Source organism: Quercus robur, chromosome 2 (assembly GCF_932294415.1).
Source record: "Quercus robur chromosome 2, dhQueRobu3.1, whole genome shotgun sequence".
NCBI lineage: Eukaryota > Viridiplantae > Streptophyta > Magnoliopsida > Fagales > Fagaceae > Quercus > Quercus robur.
Genome location: NC_065535.1, coordinates 71,992,764 through 72,001,763, shown reverse-complemented (window position 1 = coordinate 72,001,763; position 9,000 = coordinate 71,992,764).

Sequence of the window (9,000 nt, the reverse complement as noted above, 5' to 3'; positions counted from 1 at the left end):
TCATAATAGGATATGTTAATAGCTGTTAAAAAATGCTGTGTGTCAAAATTTATAATTTCATTTTTATGCATATAAGTTAAAACATGCATGTAATGACTGTTAGCGACGTGAATATTGCTCCTCTGATATTAGTTAGGAACAAAGCCATCCTATTACCCACTTGCAAGTCCCCAAGCTGAGCTATCCATTCCAAACTATAATGTACATGCATTACATATACAGAACTGAGTTAGATACGTTCCGTTCCTTATTATGCATTAGAATTGAGTTAGATACATTCACTTGCTACATATCCTAAGTCCCAAGATATTTCGTATAAGTATGAAACCAAATTTTTTTTTTTTTAAAAAAAACCTTTCTATTTGTTGGACCCATGTATTTATATATTTCCAAAAAACCCTAGTACTTTGAGAAGGACGAGACCAATTTTTTTTATTTTTCATTATGGGATCTCAGTAAATTTAAACATTGACCTAGATTATGCAGAGTTTGTTCTTCAAACTAATTTTCAAAGGTAGAACACAATTTCACAAGCAATAATGCATTGAGCTCTTATGGTGACTAAAAATTGGGGTAAGAGTTTGGATATTGCTTATCAAAAGTGATATAAATGTTTGCTACAGGACAAACTTCTGGCCTTCGCTATCCTTAGGTGAAATTGATGAATGGCTTATATGGGACAGACTCAATGAGTGATGGATTATAGAGATAAGGCCCTATCTTTACGGCATGGTTTTTGTGGTAGCTATAGTGTGGATCTAATTGGATCCAATGGAGGATTCGTCTATGTGTGGACTATGGTATAAAAAAATTTGCGAATAGACTTTTGTGACAAAGAAATTGATTTTATGGGCTTTCCCAGGAAAATTTGCATGATAATTTCAAGTCACAATTGCAGACTTGCAGTTCCCTTATCTACTTTTTAAGTCACTATTTAATAATTTCTTTAATAATTTTTTCTTAAAACTATTTCTCAAACCAAATTTTTGGGTTCACAAACAAGTTTGTGGATCAATATATGGGTAGTTTAATCTCATCATATCACATACATTCACAGTCACATCTTCTTGTGGACCACATGCAATTTGTAGAACAAGATATCTATCATTGATGTATCACAACTCAGTAAAATTTGCAAAATGAATGGAATTCCGAGAATTACCCGTGTAGCACTTCCAATGAATCCGCTAGTCAGGGGGAATGAATGAGAACCAATTTAATTTGATGTAATCACCCTCCAAGAAGAAAAGAAAAGGAAGAAGAGAGAATTCGATGGAGAAAAATGAGAAAAGATATGTCGTGTTTTTCAAAGATGAAATGCTATGGATTGCAAATTATTTATACAATATACTTATAAGACTCATTCACTAAAATAACTAAGAACTAAGAACTTATAACTAATTTGGCTCCACTTTCTTACCTTTCTTGTAATGTAAACTAATTTGACTCTACTTTTATCAATTTTACTACTAACTGACTAATGTTGTAACCTACTAATGAACTAACTTGACTCCTTTTTATTCTTCACAAAAAAAAAAATTATTTGATTACAAGAACTACCTTATAGGTGCATTGAATAGATTCGGGTTAGAACCTCTCAAAGATTAAACTAGACAACTAAAGTGCATATATACTAGCATTCTCTCATTTACAACGTGTTTTACAATGTGTGGATATAGATGAAACTAGAACTTATTAACGGGCTAACTCAACTGCAATCACTTAAAAACGTATCTATAGCCATTCCCTATTTTAGGCTTAGTAGCATATTAAAGGCTGCACGAACTCTATAGTACTGCTACAGCTCATTTGCCAATAAACCAATATGCCTCATTTTAACACGCCAAGAGCTCGGTTTGTTACACGTGTTTTATAATTAAAAACATGGATTCAATTAATTCGAAATCGTGGGTTGAACTTACGTTTTTAGTTATAAAATACATATGTGATAAGTTTTAGCCTTCAACTTAATATTATAGTGTGGATGGAGGAATATTCTTTCATTCCTTTCTTCTATTTTAGAAGTTTATAGACATTATTTGTAATTAAATCATTTTTCTTAATAAAATTGTCAATCCATTTATTAAAAAATTAAAAAGAAACTGAAGTACATACTAGGACATAGTGTACTTAATGTTCGTTTTTGCAGCACAAGATTTGTAGAATATGTATCCTTTTGAGTTTGTGCAGCCTTTAATTAATATGCTACTAATTAAGCCTAACATGCACTGAGAATGAGTATATGTACCGTTATAATTGCAAAAATTAGGTGGCTAAATTCTAGTTTCATCTAGATGCACACATTGTAAAAGGGAATAATATGCATATATCGGATGCATGAGATATTTTTTCATGACTTAAAAAGAGCCTGTCACAGCTGAGCAAGATTTACAAATTACAACCAACATAATTAATCAAATAAATGAGCACCTGTTCGTTGGCTAGGCATGCGCATGTGTGTCGAGATAGAGAGAGAAGTTGATGCAAACTGGTACAACCTCAAGAAAGGAAGCACTGAAATCACATAAACATTTTCCATTGCAAATATGCTTTTTCGTTATCTTTTTCTCGAGAAAAATTTCAGCTTCACGGACTCACAAGAATACCCCAGAGAGGGAGGAAGATGGAGTATTTGACTATTTTTCTTTTTGAAACTTTAAGATATATATCTAAGCTTGGCCTACCAATAATGTCAACATTTTGCAAGAAGAATGTCAACATCCTGTTGTCATTGTATATTTTACCCAACATTTTTGTGCAGTGAAGACCTACGTGGGAGACATTATTGATCATGTAAGAAAAAAACTAGAAGGTTAGTCACATTTATGTGCTTTAGGATCTAACGTACATACTATTTTTGAAATTTAATCGTTACATTCATGGCCACATTTGTGAGCATTTTATGTCAATTTGATACGCTGTATAAATATATAGAAAAATTGATACCAATTTAAGCATTTTCTTCCTGGTAAATAAGGCAAACCCATGGTTCCCTTCAATTAATTGGTTTTCAAATCAATACCCACCTTAGACCAAAACCACCTTATGTTTGATGTGTGTGACACACAGTGTATCACACGGCTGGTGAACTGATGGATCAGCATCATTTTTTTTTTATTAAAATCATCCTATATAATAGAGTACTTTTTTAATATTTCAGTTATTACAATTTTATTTGATAAGAAAATATAACATGTTCATTGAAATTAATTGATCACATGTACTTAATATTGTCCTAACTACCAAGCTTGTCCAATCTGAATTTCGATGGCCAGGAGACTGGCTGGAATGCACGTCTCACTGTATTTTAATTCGAAGATCTCATAAGGAATTGCAAAACATTTCTAATCCCCTTGTTATAGTTATAGACCGTACCCTTTTTTCTTTTCTTTTTTTCTTCCTTTTTCCTGTTCTGAATAAGTAAAGTTACCAATGACATATTGATTGTGTTTAAGATTTACATATCTCAATAATTCTATTAAGTGTTAATACAAATTTCTAAATTGTTTTTACAATTGTTAAGGTGACATATTTTGATTGGTATACAATAAAAATAATGTCAAACCTGTGCTCAAAAAAATAATAATAATAATGTCAGACCTGTTTTCACAGTTATTAAGGTGGCATATTTTAATTAATCTATATCTATATCTATATATATCTAAAAGCTGAAGCGTAACATTTATTATTGTTACGTTCCTGTTAAACCACCTTATCCTCCACGTCATTGCCACATTATTATTGTTTTTCATATTTATTTTTTACCTTTAATTTTTTTTGACAATATTAAATATATAAATACATTGGCTTTACAAATTCATCTTAGACGGTTTTAACTTTATATATTCACTTACTTTAATTTTGATGATATAACTAAGTATTGTCTATACATGTAGGGACACAATTATTTAACAGCCCCGGAATGACGTTGGGCTCGTACACCAAAGATCCCTCACAATATGATTTGTAGAGAATGGGCTTAAAAGGCTTGGCTTTGATCACGGGGCGATGGTCCGGTCATGATTTTAGGGGGGCTCATGTGGAAAAGGGTTCGACCTAAACATCCACGCCCTACAGCGTCGTAGCCTGAGAGGTTGGACTCCTCGGACTTAGTCCGAGGAGCATCAGGTTCTTCTCCCCCCCCCCCCCCCTTTTTCTTGGCTTTTGTTTCCTTTTATACTCGCATTCCTTCCTCTCTTTAGGGTCCACGTGTAAGCTTTACCTTCGGGGAAGAGGACTTGTCTTATCAGCCCATACCTCCAGTGGTTGGGAGTAGACGTAAAGGTTGAAAAGCATGGTCAAGAATAGGGGCCTGTCAGGTACAGAATTCTCTACCACAGTATTGGCAGTCTTTTCACTTATCTTATCCGTACAATAAACTCATCCTTGACAATAGGTCTCCTCAGATCAGGCCCTGGGCCTTGATATAGAGCGGGCCTGGGCCATGAATTTTCTGGCCCACAATAGCCCCTTAAAATCCTGCTACCCGACTTTTAGTTGGGGAGGAGGGTTTTGGTGACTTTGGGCCCACATCACGGCTCGTTCAAGTTCTGCACTCCACTCATGCTTTTGTTTTTACATTCACATGGGAGGCGTGCCAAGTCAAAAGTCATCCCTTCATTCGCGAGTACTCTGAAGTTTCAACAATCGAAGCGCGCCTTCCCGAGGATCTTGAGATCCTACGGTTGTGGATGGTGTGGGAAATTGAGCCAGAGCTGCCTTGTCTGCAGCGCGTCTTGGGAATTTGCTCAAATTAAATTACATGACACCTCCTTACCCTCTATATAAGTAGGACAGGTGATTGCTCTCCAGGCATATAAACCCTTCTGCTCTCTTCAGAATTATAACCCTTTGTCCATACCCAGTTCCCTCCTCCGGTGTCATCTTCCCTTTGCGCCATATGTCTGAGGCTTGGATGGAGGTGGAGGAACTTCACCCGCCACAGAGGCACCGGACCCTTCCAAGACGTAAAGTGATGTGGCCTGGGCAGGGGAGGCACAGATTTAAGGTGTCTTCCCGCTTAGACATGGGAGGGACGGTACCCTCATCTCTTTTAGTCAAAATCCGAAGCAGGTTCTGGCCACGCCAAATTTTTGGTGTGTCAGAAGAAAGATTCTCCGCCATCAGCGTCGTCTGCCTTGTAGAAGGCAAATTTTGGTGTAGGCTCCTCAACTTCCGGTTCCCGGCACCTTCTCTTCAACGGTGTGGGCCTCAAGTTGGGTTCCCTGCACCTTTTCTTCAGCTGCGCTAGCCTGAAGCTGGGCGCTCTCTGCACCTTTTCTTCAACGGTGCAGGCCCCATGCTGGGTTCTTTTGCTGCCTGAGTTATGGGCATGTAAAAGTGTTGAGGAAGAACAAAGTCTTGAAGCAGCAGCCAACCTCTCATCTGTACTTCCTCCTCGGCTTTATTTTATTCTCTTGTACCTTTCTTTTCGATTATGTACTTAGCTTTAATATAAGCTGATTTCAGCTTTTCATTGTACGCTATACTATTTCTTTGTTTTAATAAAAGGGAAATTTATTTATTTGTTTTGAATATTTTTCTTTTTTGCAACACTACTTTGTGGATGGGTGTGCTCCATGTGTGTTTTTCCTCAATGATACTTAGAACAGGAAACCTTAAAACAGAGTCCAACTAATTTTAATTTACCAACATTACCAAGCATAATAACGATAATTCACAGTAAATTAAACTTAGGAAACTAACCGAGATAACAGCTGAATACTCTGTAATAAGTGCGAGGGGACCATCCGAGAACGATAAACTCTAAATAATTCATCCGAGGGGGTAACCGAGCAGTAAGGGACTCCGGTTGTGTTTTTGGTAACATATTACTCTATGTTGCATCAGTCCCTTTGGTACTGAGGATCCGAGAGCAGACTTGAGAATCCATGCAGTTTAGGAATTAACCCAATTGTTAATAGAGAGTTCTCCTCGGATAGATTCTAAGGTCCATGCAATGTAGTTTTTCATTGAAGTAGTTGGTTTCCCCATAGGCTTGAGTCTGAGGACCATGCAAGGCCTTGGTTCTGTCCAAAACTTGTAGTTTTTGTTTTGAGTACTTGGTTTCCCCATAGGCTTGAGTCCGAGGACCATGCAAGGCCTTGGTTCTGTCTAAAACTTGTAGTTTTTTCTTTTGAGTACTTGGTTTCCCCATAGGCTTGAGTCCAAGGACCATGCAAGACCTTGGTTCTGTCCAAAACTTGTAGTTTTTGTTTTGAGTACTTGGTTTCCCCATAGACTTGAGTCCGAGGACCATGCAAGGCCTTGTAGTTTTTGTTTTGAGTACTTGGTTTCCCCATAGGCTTGAGTCCGAGGACCATGCAAGGCCTTGGTTCTGTCCAAAACTTGTAGTTTTTGTTTTGAGTACTTGGTTTCCCCATAGGCTTGAGTCCGAGGATCATGCAAGGCCTTGTAGTTTTTTCTTTTGAGTACTTGGTTTCCCCATAGGCTTGAGTCCGAGGACCATGCAAGGCCTTGGTTCTGTCCAAAACTTGTAGTTTTTGTTTTGAGTACTTGGTTTCCCCATAGGCTTGAGTCCGAGGACCATGCAAGGCCTTGGTTCTGTCCAAAACTTGTAGTTTTTGTTTGTGTACTTTTTTGTACTTATTTGCTTTTTCGAAGGTCAGCCCCTTGACCATGGCGGGGAGAGTTGGCTTGAAGCCGGAAGCCCCTAGAGCTGCCCGTGCCGTTGGTATTGCAGGGGGTAGCCCCTGGCAGAATTTTATGTCGGAACAACAACTGCATGTCGCCGGAGATGGGGGAAAACCCGCGAATCTCTGCTTACTAGAGAGTTGACTCAAACGCCACCTGCGCCAATGCGCAAGCCTTCCCACAGACGGCGCCAATTGTAGGGACACGATTATTTAACGGCCCCGGAATGACGTTGGGCTCGTACACCAAAGATCCCTCACAATATGATTTGTAGAGAATGGGCTTAAAAGGCTTGGCTTTGATCACGGGGCGATGGTCCGGTCATGATTTTAGGGGGGCTCATGTGGAAAAGGGTTCGGCCTAAACATCCACGCCCTACAGCGTCGTAGCTTAAGGGGTTGGACTCCTCGGACTTAGTCCGAGGAGCATCAGGTTCTTCTCCCCCCCCCCCCCTTTTCTTGGCTTTCGTTTCCTTTTATACTCGCATTTCTTCCTCTCTTTAGGGTCCACGTGTAAACTTTACCTTCGGGAAAGAGGACTTGTCTTATCAGCCCATACCTCCAGTGGTTGGGAGTAGACGTAAATGTTGAAAAGCATGGTCAAGAATAGGGGCCTGTCAGGTACAGAGTTCTCTACCACAGTATTGGCAGTCTTTTCACTTATCTTATCCGTGCAATAAACTCATCCTTGACAATAGGTCTCCTCAGATCAGGCCCTGGGCCTTGATATAGAGCGGGCCTGGGCCATGAATTTTCTGGCCCACAATACATATTCCTCTTAGACAGTTTTAACTTTACATATAATTTTGTCCATTTATCTTCCTTTATTTTGACTTTTTATTCTCATATTCTTACTATAAATTTGTCACTTTTTCCTATTTTATGCATATTTTTCCCACACAAAAAGGTTATTTCTCGCCCTCTCTCTCTCTCTCTCTCTCTCTCTCTCTCTCTCTCTCTCTCTCTCTCTCTCTCTCTCTCTCTCTCTCTCTCTCTCTCTCTCTCTCTCTCTCTCTCTTTCTCTCATTTTTTGTTGGATTTTTTAATAAGGTTTGTACTCCCATTGTCTTATTATTGACTAATTTATATGTGTTACTTGATGCAAGTATTTTTTTTTTTTTATCATTTTATTTACAACACAAAATAGTTTTAATGTTGTTAGCCAGATTTAGGAAAAAATCATATTATAATATGTCCATATTTTGTATTGTTGTCAGATTTTAGTTTATTTGGAAAATAGCTGGATAATTTGGACAATATGATGAAAAACAGTTAATGCAGTTGAAGAAGATGGTATTTGTGCAGTTTCCTTTCATTATTTGTAAATATTTTGTTTAACAAATTAGCAGCAAATTGTTATGTCTTTATTATATGATATTTTTAGATACTTGAGTAATTGTTTTAAGCATTTACGAATATTTTGTATTGCTCATATTCCTTATCTCATTTGTGTATTCTTTGAGATTTTTAAGAAAAAAAAATCAATTTTGTGTTTAAAATTATTTATTTATCTACTCATTTTTCATATGTTGAATTAGGTGTTAGATTAGATTATGATAGCATCAACACAAAACTTCTTATTTTTTCAAAAAAATTTCTCTAAATTTCCCCTTTGTACTCTTGGCTACAATCATTATATATAAAGTTATAACCAACACTTTTTTTCTTGGGAATAATGACATTTCTATTGTGTCACTTCAAAATCTTATTAAAAATTTTGAATATTGGATATTTGGCTTGATCACATCACGTTTGAAATGTTTTACATATTCAGAAGAAGAAGTTTGACTTTGATGTGATTTTTTTTTTAATTTTAATTTTTGTTGATTTTTTAAATAAGTTTTTTGGTGTTTTTGATTGTACCGTAGATACAATTGGATTTGAAAAAGTTTTTTTTTTAACTAAAAATAATAATTTTCAAATTTTATATACAAGAATTCTCCTTCTTTATCATCAATCGAATCACTATTCGAGACCCAAGATTCTATTTGATCATCAATCCAATAACCGTTCACATTTTTTCTTTTTCTTATCAATGAATAGATCTCTTTAATGATACACAAAATTTATAAATAATTTTTATTAAAAAATTAATATTTTTGCTACCTTTTGAATTCTTGAGAAAAATTGTATTGTTTTCATTTTGGTATAAAAAAAATTATATATATATATATATATATATATATATTACATTTGTGATTATTCCTATAATAAATGAAAATATGATTATGAAATACATTACTATTTATTAAATTAGTTTAAACTGCAAAAAATAAATTTACTAAGATCATCCTAAAAATATTATCACGCACAACACGAAGGTCCGCGACTAGTGTATAATAAAAAC